Source organism: Eriocheir sinensis, unplaced genomic scaffold (genome assembly GCF_024679095.1).
Source record: "Eriocheir sinensis breed Jianghai 21 unplaced genomic scaffold, ASM2467909v1 Scaffold746, whole genome shotgun sequence".
Classification (NCBI taxonomy): domain Eukaryota; kingdom Metazoa; phylum Arthropoda; class Malacostraca; order Decapoda; family Varunidae; genus Eriocheir; species Eriocheir sinensis.
In genome coordinates, this window is record NW_026112105.1 from 168519 (window position 1) to 180217 (window position 11699).

Here is an 11699-nt window from a genome sequence, read left to right on the forward strand (position 1 = left end):
TGTCCACCTAGCCATACACACCTGTCTATCCGATCAACCCAGCACACCTGCCTATCAGAGAACCAATCAACCACTACCAACCAATCCACCATCACAACCAGTCCACCATCACGGGCCATTGCCAGACGTATACTATGACTGAATGGGACGCGGTTTGTTGCGGCGGTAATAAACATGAAGCTCAGGTGAGTCGCGTTACCTGGCCGCCAGCTCAGTAATTAGTGGCTGCAGATGAGTGCCGGACAAGTGGAGGATAGGCGGCGGGTCAGGTCAGGTGTCGCTGAGTGCTGGCCTGTCTGTGTGCCTGGCTGTTTGTCTTCCCGTCATATCAATCTGTTTGTCTTTTAGTTTATGTTTGTCTATCTGCGTCTGTGCTCGTTCTTCTATTGTCTGTCGGCTTTATTTTTCGTCAGTCTGTGTCTGTTTCTCTAACGTCGTGCTGTTCTTTATATATTTTCTCCCTCTTCCCAGTTTTTTTTTTCTTCATTTAATCGAGTTTTCATTCTTTTCTCTCTTTTTCTTTCGTTTCTTTTTTCTTTATTTCCTTTTCTTTCAGTTTCCGTTCCCTTCTTAATCCTCTGTCTCAAATTACATTGCCCGATCATAATTGCGTTAGTGTGTGTGTGTGTGTGTGTGTGTGTGTGTGTGTGTGTGTGTGTGTGTGTGTGTGTGTGTGAGCGCATTTCATATTCACATTTTCCTTTGCCTCTTTCTATCTATTTATCTCTGTTTCTCTCTCTCTGAAGCCTCTCCACTTTACTCCCCTCTCCCTAACACACTCCCCCTACCCAGCTTCTCCCTGATCCCAGAAACCTCCCCACAAAGTCTTACCCCCTCACAGATGTCACCCAACATTTTTGTCTACCCCAGTCCCTATTTTCCCCACCCACCCCATATTCTCCCTCCTCCTCCGCCACCCTCACACCGCTGCCTCCCACACCAAACTAGCTGCCTCCCCCCCCTCTCCCTCCGCAGGTGCCGGCCACAGAACCCTGGAGGAGAATCAGCTGTGTCCCACCTGTCCTTACTTCCTGCCCACGTCCGTCGAGGTCACCACACCTGTGGGCATCCCGGCCAACCTCACCTGCGGTGTCAGGCAGCTCGGGGACAAGAAGGTGGGAGGAGGAGGGAAAGGAGAGGAGAGCTAATATGTTTGTTCGCGTCTTGGTTTTCATGTGTAATGGTTCGAAGGAGACAAGGTGAGAAGAGATGAGAGGAAAGAAAGTTCGGATATGAAAGGAGAGAAGAGAGGAATGAAAAGAAGGTGAGAGGAAAGAAGAGGATCTCAAAGTTTACCAATTCCTTCCTGTTTACTCTTTCCCTTGGTGAAGGCTGGAAGGAGATGAGGGGAAGAAGGTGACGAGGAGTTGAGGAGATGAAGCGGAGACAGGAAGGCGAGAAGAGAGGAGAGAAAAGGAGCTCATATTTAACCCTTTCCTTCCTTGTTCCTGCTTTTCCTGCGTAAGAGATGGAAGGAGGAGATGAGGAGATGAAGAGGAAGTGAGAAGACACAAGAACCTCTAAGAACATAATTTTTTTCTGTTTCCTGGTGTGCTTGCTAGAAAGGAGATGTGGAGGGGGTGAGTGATAAGATGATGAGAATAGAGGAGAGCAACGAAGCGTGAGTTCACCTCAAAATTCCTGTTCTTGTGTGTGGGAGAGGAAGTAGGAGGAGAGGAAGAGATGAGGAGACAGGAGAGTGAGGAGAGAAAGGGAGCTCTGAGTTCACCTTTTCCTTCCTGTTCATGGGTGAAAGGGAGGCGAGGAGATGAAGAGGAGGAGGTGAGGAGACGAGTGTGTGAAGTGAGGAGAGAAAGGAAGCTCTGAGTTCACCTTTTCCTTCCTGTTCATGGGTGAAAGGGAGGTGAGGAGACGAAGAGAAGGAGGTGAGGAGACGAAGAGGAGGAGGTGAGGAGGGAAAAGAAACTCTAATTTTACCTATTCTCTGTTCGTGCTTTTCCTGGGTAAGGATGGGGAGGAAGAAAAGTTAGAAAGTTTCGTTTATTCGGCGCAACATCGGTGGTCATATGCCGGGGAGAGACAGGAGGGGAAGGATTTATAGGGGAAGGAATTATAGGAGAAAGGAACAGATCCCAGGAGACGGGACACAACCCCCGATTAATACCTGATACCCATTCACTGCTTGGTGGACAGGGGCGTAGGGTATATTTTTTTTTTTTTATTTTTATTTTTACAGCAAAGGAGACAGCTCAAGGGCACAAAAAAGTAAACATTAATAAAAATAAAAAAGCCCGCTACTCGCTGCTCCTAAAAGAATCAAAAGAGGTGGCCGAAAAGATAAGTCAGTTTCGGGAGGAGAGGTGTCCTGATACCCTCCTCTTGAAAGAGTTCAAGTCGTAGCAGGAGGAGAAATACAGATGAAGGAAGATTGTTCCAGAGTTTACCAGCGTGGGGATGAAAAGAGTGAAGATGCTGGTTAACTCTTGCATAAGGTTTGGACAGTATAGGGATGAGCATGAGTAGAAAGTCGAGTGCAGCGGGGCCGCGGGAGGGGGAGGCATGCAGTTAGCAAGTTCAGAAGAGCAGTCAGCGTGGAAATATCGATAGAAGATAGAAAGAGAGGCAACATTGCGGCGGAATTTAAGAGGTGAAGACTATCAGTATGAGGAGGAGAGCTGATGAGACGAAGAGCCTTTGCCCACTCTGTCCAGAAGAGCTGTGTGAGTGGAGCCCCCACACATGAGATGCATACTCCATACGAGGCGGACAAGGCCCTGTATATGGACAAGCAACTGTGCAGGGAGAAGAACTGGCGGAGACGGTACAGAACGCCCAGCCTCGAGGAAGCTGATTTAGTAAGAGATGAGATATGAAGTTTCCAGTTGAGATTTTGAGTTAAGGATAGACCGAGGATGTTTAGTGTTGAGGAAGGTGATAGCTGGGTGTTGTCAAAGAATAGGGGATAGTTGTTTGGAAGATTGTGTCAGTGGATAGGTGGAGAAACTGTGTTTTTGAGGCATTGAAGGACACCAGGTTCTTCTTGCCCCAATCGGAAATAATAGTAAGGTCTGAGGCTAAGCGTTCTGCAGCCTCCAGCCTTGAGTCGTTAAGTTCCTGAAGGGTGGGTCTTCTATTAAAAGAAGTTGAATAATGCAGAGTGGAATCATCGGCGTAGGAATGGATAGGACAGTTCGTTTTGGAAAGAAGATCATCAATGAACAACAGAAAAAGAGTGGGAGATAGGACAGAACCCTGTGGGACACCACTGTTAATAGATTTAGGAAGAACAGTGACCGTCTACCACGGCAGAAATAGAACAGTCAGAAAGGAAACTGGAGATAAAGGTACAGAGAGAAGGATAGAAACCGTAGGAGGGTAGTTTAGAAAGCAAAGATTTGTGCAGACCCTATCAAAAGCTTTTGATATGTCCAGCGCAATAGCAAAAGTTTCACCGAAACGGCTAAGAGAGGATGACCAAGAGTCAGTTAAGAAGGCTAGGAGATCACCAGTAGAACGCCACTTGCGGAACCCATACTGGCGATCAGATAGAAGGTCAGAAGTGGAAAGGTGCTTTTGAATCTTACGGTTACGGATTGATTCAAAAGCTTTAGATAGACAAGAAAGTAAAGCAATAGGACGGTAGTTTGAGGGATTGGAGCGGTCACCCTTCTTAGGTACAGGCTGTGTGAAGGCATACTTCCAGCACGAAGGAAAGGTAGATGTTGACAGGCAGAGGCGAAAGAGTTTGACCAGGCAGGGTGACAGCACGGAGGCACAGTTTTTAAGGACAATAGGAGGCACTCCATCAGGTCCATAAGCCTTCTGAGGATTGAGGCCAGAGAGGGCAGAAAACATCATTTGAAGAATCTTTATAACAGGCATAAAGGAGTCAGAGGGGATGAGTAGAGAATATGCCCAGAATCGTCCAGAGTGGAGTTTTTAGAAAAAGTTTGAGAGAATAGTTCAGCATTAGAGATATATGAGACGTCATTGTTGCCGTCAGGACTGAGTAGTGGAGGGAAAGATTAAGTAGTGAAGTTGGATGAGATGTTTTTGGATAGATTCCATAAGTCACTGTAGTAGTTAGCTAAAGCAAGGTTTGACATTTTCTATTAATGAAAGAATTTTGGTTAGTCGGAGAATAGATTTGGCACGATTTCGGGCAGAAATGTAAAGTTCATAATTAGCATTAGTTTGAAGGCTCTGGTATCTTTGTGAGCTACCTCTCTCTCAGTGACAGCCCGAGAACCAGCGTGATTAAACCACGGCATTTTAGCGCGAGGAGGAGAGAAAGACCGAGGCATGTATGCCTCCATTCCAGAGACAATCACCTCTGTGATGCGCTGAGCACACACAGAGGGTCTCTATCCTGGAAGCAATAATCATTCCACGAAATCGGAAAGAGTACATCCTCAGGTCGTCCCACCGAGCTGAAGCAAAATGCCAAAAGCATCGCCTCTTCAGTGGGTCCAGAGGATGTACAGGAGCGATAGGACAGGATGCAGAAATAAGATTGTGATCGGAGGAGCCCAACGGAGAGAACAGTTTGACAGAATAAGCAGAAGGGTTTGAGGTAAGGAAGAGGTCTAGAATGTTGGGCCGATCTCCAAGACGGTCAGGAATACGTGTAGGGTGCTGGACCAACTGCTCTAGGTCGTTGAGGATAGCAAAGTTGTAGGCTTGTTCACCAGGATGGTCAGTGAAAGAGGATGAAAGCCAAAGCTGGTGGTGAACATTGAAATCTCCTAGGATGGAGATTTCAGCGAAGTGAGAGAGGGTCAAGATGTGCTCCACTTTAGAATTCAAATAGTCAAAGAATTTTACATAGTTGGTAGAGTTAGGTGAGAGATAAACAGCACAGATGTATTTAGTAATAGAATGACAGTGAAGTCTTAACCAGATGGTGGAAAATTCAGAAGAGTCAAGGTCGTGGGCACGAGAGCAAGTGATGTCGTTGCGCACGTAGGCGCAACATCCAGCTTTGGATTGAAATTTAGGATAGAGATAGTAGGAGGGAACAGAGTAGAGATTGCTGTCAGTAGCCTCAGAAACCTGTGTTTCGGTAAGGAAGAGAAGGTGAGGTTTAGAGGAGGAGAGATGATGTTCCACAGAATGAAAATTAGAGCGAAGACCGCGAATGTTGCAGAAATTGAGAAGAAAGAGGTTCGAGGAGTTATCAAGACACCTCTCGGGTCGGCAGCCAGAAGGGGAGTCCTCCCTGGGGGAATTTGTGGTCCCCCCCCCAGGCGGGGATATGGGGAGAAAGATGATGATGAGGAAGAGAAAGGAGGGGAGATAAGAAGATAGAAAGAGAGGGATACAGGTAACATTCTTGTGCTTCTTGAGAAAGGGTAGAATAACGGGGGCGAGAGGAGGGAGGACAGACGGGGAAAGAAGGGAAATAAAGACGAGTAGAAGTAAAGGGATGAAAGGGTTCATAAAAGAAAAAAAGTAGTGATATAGTGGACTGGTGATGGCTGCCGATAATGATGATGATGATAATGATGATGATGATGATAATGATGATGATGATGATAATGATGATGATGATGATGATTATGATGATATTGTAATGAGGAGGAGGATGTGTGGGATGGAAGATCAAAAGAAATGCACGGAAGGGTGTCTCGATGGATCGCTGGAAAATGACACAATGGAAGGTGAAAGAGGAAGGGGTTGAATACCTCTCCTTTATCATCCCTATGCCTCCATGCCAGGGCCAAGGGCACGGGCAAGAGTCAAGTCAAAGAGAACTCGCACCACGGCGCCGCCAAGAAAAAGAAACAGTGAGCGCGGTAACGCTCGCTGAGGCAGAACACACATCGGAGCAAGGCTGGCGGGATGTGATTCCATACAGACAATGCAGAGAAAAGTCAGAGTAGTGAGATTCATGAGTGTGAGCGGCGCCACGCCTGTGCTCGGCGACACGGAAGTCCTGCACAGTAACTGACGAGTCAGTGTGAGGACTGTTTTTTTTTTTTTTTATCAAAATGTCAGAGCAGTTTTTGTTTTGGATTTGCATAGGCCTTCCGGCCTGTTGGGCTCCCTATGTTATATTCCTTACTAGTATTTGGGTTTGCTTACGTTTGTTTGTTTTATTTGCATTATAAAAAAAGGGAATTCATAACGCTGTGTGCTTCATTTGTTGTAAAGAGAAGGCTCGAAAGAATTCAAGTTTGACTTTGTAAGCTAACGAATATATGTTCGGAAAATTAATATTATGTTTTGTTACCCAGTCTTATCCCCTAATAAAATAAGTAAATGTGATGAAAATCTTCCCTGGAATATGACAATTAACAGACCAGTAGTAATTACAAACAATGCTGAGCACGCCTGAAAACATAACAAAGAATCCATCACGAAGGAAAAGCGACAATCTACCTGAAAAAATGTTAAGGAGACACCAAATAATAAAAAAAAGACTAAGAACACACAAAAAAACTGAAAATATCACAAACCAACTCACACAAGAAACAAACAAAACCAATCATAGTCAACAAAACGAAGGAAAAAAACTATAAACATACAAACAAAAACAAAAAAAAAACAGGTCAGGAAAGATTCCCCGATAACTCAACCTGGATTTAGCGAGCCTGTCACAAAGTCCGTCATGTTGTGTGTAATGGGAAAGGGAGGGGGAGGGGGAGACGATGTTGGGGAGAGGTAAAAGGAGGTTGTGGGGGGCGTCACTGGACGGATAGGGGGGTGGGAGGAAGATGTGAAGGGACAGGAAGGGTAGGAGGAGAAACATGGAAACATGGACTAGCAGGCAGCAGAAAGCCTGTTGGCTCATTACTAGGCTGCCTGCGTTCAGTGATTCAATCAATCCGTTTGCCATAGGAGTGGCTTGCAGGGAAGGATTGAAGCACTTGTGTATCTACTCTTGGGAACGTTCAGTTCACTCCCGATGCAGCAAAGTGGCGATCAATGCGTTTCTTGAAGGAGTTGATGGTCTCTGCGCTAACCACTTCTGCAGGAAGGCTGTTCCAGTGGCGAACAACTCTATTCGAGAAGTAACTCCTGCCGATGTCGGTATTGCATCGCTTTGCTTGAATTGTTTTTCCGTTGTTTCTTGTTCTCAGGTTGGTTTGTAGCGTGAAGAGTTTGGAGTGATCAACGTTGCTGAGCTTGTTCAGGTACTTAAAGACTTGTATCATGTCTCCCCGCAGGCGTCTCTTTTCCAACGTGAAGAGGTTGAGTCGCTCGAGTCGCTCTTCATAGGGCTTCGTCCTCAGTGATGGTATCATCTTCGTGGCGCGGCGCTGTACTCTCTCAAGTAATTCAATGTCTTTCCTGTAATTAGGAGACCAGAAATGCACGGCGTATTCTAGGTGGGGCCTTTACCAGCGAATTGTACAAGGATAACATAACTCCCGGCTTCTTGTATTCGAAGTTTCTCGATATGAACCCAAGCATTGTATTGGCTTTCTTACAGGCGGACTTGCAGTGTTTTATTTGTTTCAAGTCACTGCTGATGGTGACCCCGAGGTCTCTTTCCTCTTGCACAACATGTAGTGGTTCGCCACCCATGTGGTATGTGTGGTTGCTGTTTCTGGATCCGATATGCATTACTTTACATTTGGCAGTGTTGAAGGACATCTGCCATTTTTCTGACCACCGAGAGTGATCTGGTCCAGGTCTCTCTGGATAATTTTGCAGTCTGCCGTTGTGAGGGCCTTCCCACCCACCTTTGTGTCGTCGGCAAATTTTGAAAGATTGGATTTCAATCCTAGTTCTAGGTCGTTGATATATATGATGAAAAGTATTGGAGGAGGAGGAGGAGGAGGAGGAGGAGGAGGACAAGGGGGAAAAGTATGCAAGAGGACGGGGGGGGGGTATGATGGAGGAGGGAAAGCGAGGAGAGGAAGGGAGGTGGAGAAGGGTGATGAGGGGGAGAGAAGAGGGGAGGAGGAGGAGTGTGGAAGAGAGCGTGTTGGAAGGGAACGTAAACTGGAGAGATAGGAGGGAAGAGCAGGTGAAGGAAGAGCAGGAGGGATGTGGAGCGTGGCAGTGAGGGGAGAAGGGGAGGAAAAACAAGCTTGATAGGAGCAGTTTTGGGGAGAAGTAAAAAAGGTGGAGATATTGGGGAGACAAATTTTACGAGTAAGGGAAGAAGGGAAAGTAGGGGAAGAGAAAGGAGGAGGAAAAGTTATGTGGGGAGGAGGGAGAGAGGTGGGAAAGAGGATATTCGTGGGGGTGTTATTGGGGAGAAAGGGGAAGAGAAGGAGGGAGGGTGAGGAAGGAAGGTGATGGGGGGGGAGGAAGAGAGGGAAGAGGAAGTTAGTGGGGAGTGTTGTTTTACTGCACGGGAGGAGGAGGAGGAGGAGGAGGAGGAAGAAACATGGAAGCATGGAAACATGGACTAGAAGGCGGCAGAAAGCCTGTTGGCTCATTATTAGGCTGCCTGCGTTAAGTGATTTAATCAATCCGTTTGCCATGGGAGTGGTTTGCAGGGAAGGGTTGAAGCACTAGTGTACCTTCTCGGAGGGAGGGTCGGCCACAAATTCAATAAAGCAACACAAATTCCTTTCCCCGCCTGCAGGATCGAGGGACAAAGGTCACCTCGGGCTGGTTAGCTTTGTTTTTTCTTTTTATAGTTACAGTTGTTTTCTTCCTTTCTCCTACTTTTTACTTTTTTCTTTCCTTTTTTGCAGTGAGTCTTCTCTTTCCATTCTTTTTCTTTTTTGTTAGCTTTTTTTCTTTTTTACAGTGGCAGTCTTTTCCTTTCTTTTCCCCTTTTTTATTTATCTACTTTCGTTTTACAGTAGCAAAGTTTTTTCCATCTTTTTTACTTTTTTTCATTTATTTTTCTTTTCGCTCGATATTTTTTACGTACATTTTTACTATTAACTCTTACTTTTCCTTTTATCGTTTAGTGACAGTATTTTCCTTCCTTTATTTTGCCCTTTTTTTATACTGCCAGTAACGATTCAAGGGACTTTGTCATCATACTATTTTTCTTCCAAGCTGTGTATGTATCTCAGTATTTTCACTGGTCTTCATATACGGACCTTTTTCTTCTTCCTTTCCCCTTCTCACATCAGTTCCCCTGCCTATGTGACTTCATATAAAGTCTGTTCTCTTTTCTATACCTATTACTTCCACCTCCACTCGTGCCTCTCGGTTCCCTTAGTGGTGAGTGGATGTTGGAAAAGGTGTCCTGCTCCTTCGGCCTATTGTTTACATGATCCCATAAAAAACTGCCTGAATGAATAGGAGTCAATATGGAAGGCGATAAGTGTGTTTGGGATACGCTCTTTAATTCTTCCTGTTTCACCGACGCTACATTTAAATACTAGTATACCTACATGTGGATGCTATACTGAACTATTTACTCAATGTCTCATACGAGCTTGATTTCCTCACATTCCACCTCAACATATTTACGGTATTCATGTACTGTTTGTGTGCCGCATCTTCCCTCTTCACCAATACTTATTATCAAAATTACTCGTCTGTTTACTGCCTACCTTTGTCCTTTGTCTTTCTTTTCTTTCTGTGTGTCTTTCTTGTCTATCTTTTTCGTGTTCGTGCCTGTGTGTCTTTATGTCTAATAGCTCATCTATTTCTTGTATATCCTTTTTATTTTTTTTTCTCTGTCTCTTTCTTGTCTATCTTGTTCGTGTTCGTGCCTGTCTACCTGTCTGTCTTAAAGCTCATCTACTTACTGTCTGCCTTCTTTCTTTGTCTTTATTTTTTTCTTTATCTCTTTCTTGTCTGTCGTCCTCGTGTTCGTGCTTGTCTACCTGTCTGTCTTAATGCTCATCTACTTACTGTCTGCCTTCTTTCTTTGTCTTTATTTTTTTCTTTATCTCTTTCTTGTCTGTCGTCCTCGTGTTCGTGCCTGTTAACCTGTGTCTACTCATCTGTTTCTTGCATGACCTCCTGCCTACGCGTCATCGTGCCCACACACCTGTCTCATCAAACCCACACCTGCACCTCCAGAGACGGATGGAGTGGCGTTAATAGTGCAATAGTGTGTGTGTGTGTGTGTGTGTGTGTGTGTGTGTGTGTGTCTACGGTATATATAACAATCAGCGTTGTATTAACTGCAGCGACACATTCCTTCTCTCTCTCTCTCTCTCTCTCTCTCTCTCTCTCTCTCTCTCTCTCTCTCTCTACACACACACACACACACACACACACACACACACACACACACACACACACACACACACACACACACACACACACGTTAAATGGCTGAGTCCGATAATAATTTGGGTCTTGTAGATTATTCCTCAGTAATATTAGGGGCAGGGGAGAGAAGAGAGAGAGAGAGAGACTTAAATGGGTCTGCTGTTGTAACTGTGAATGGGGTGAGGTTGGAGATGGAGGTATATTGTGTTAGGTTAAGTTTGGCTGCAGTGGGGGAAGGTAACAGGAGAGGAGGGGAGGGAAAGGGAGGAGAAGCAAGGGAAGGAATGGGGAGGGTAAAGGAATGGGGGAGGAAGGACAGTATTGGCGGGGAGCAAGAGTGGGAGACTAGCGGTGGGAAATTGGTCGGATTGAAGTTATGGAGATTAGTGGGTAGTTGGCGGCACAGAGGTGATTCGAGGAGAGCTGAACGTGTATTTGGTGAGGGATGTTGGAGGAGGAGGAGGAGGAAGCTGGCTGAAGGTGGAGACTTTCTGGTTGAAGGTTGGTAGTGTGGTACAATCGTGTTGGCAGAGAAAAAATAAAGGTGAAGTGAATAGAAGGTAGGTGGAATAAATGGAGTTCGTAGTGGAGGTGGCTGAAGGAGATAGATAGGAGGCAAGAAGGTGAAGGTGGGTGAGGACTGGAAGGTGGAGGAGGAGGAGGATGGTTGAGGGATGGTTAACGGAAGATACCAAGTGGAGGCCAGTGAAGATAGGTAAGGTAAGGAAAGGGAAGGGAAGGGAAGGGAAGGGAAGGGAAAGGAAGGGAAAGGAAGGGAAAGGAAGGGAAGGGAAGGGAAGGGAAGGGAAGGGAAGGGAAGGGAAGGGAAGGGAAAGGAAGGTAAGGTAAGGTAAGGTAAGGTAAGGTAAGGTAAGGTAAGAGACGGGATTAATGGAGATTAAAAAGTGGAGGATACAAAGACACTTGATAAGGTAAGCTAAGCTAAGCTAAGCTAAGCTAAGGTAAAGTAAAGTAAGGTAAGGTAATAGATGGATAATTAGTGGAGATTGAGAGGGGGAGGGTACAAAGACACTTGATAAGCTAAGCTAAGCTAAGGTAAAGTAAAGTAAGGTAGGGTAATAGATGGATAATTAGTGGAGATTGAGAGGGGGAGGGTACAAAGACACTTGATAAGCTAAGCTAAGCTAAGGTAAAGTAAAGTAAGGTAAGGTAATAGATGGATAATTAGTGGAGATTGAGAGGGGGAGGGTACAAAGACACTTAAGGTAAGATAGGGTAAGGTAAGGGAAGGGAAGAGACAGAGAATTACTAGAGATACAAGGCCGCTGCTTACAAGTGGAGTGGAGGTATTTAGGGCACGGGATTTTAGTGGAGACCAGCAAGGAGACTATATCCGCTAACAGTGTGGAGAGCAAATGTGGAGATCAAGGAAGCGTGAGGAGGCGGCAACCTGATGGACCTTCCGGGAGGCTGTCAGGCGAATGGGGGAAAGGGAAGAGGATGGGGAAAGGAGGAAGGGAATAGGGGAGGGGAGCGACTCAGAGTGACTTACGGGGCAGGCGGTGGCCGAAGTGATAGCGTACTGGACCCACATTCGCCGCGTGATGGACGACGCGGGTTCGAATCCCCACGCTACC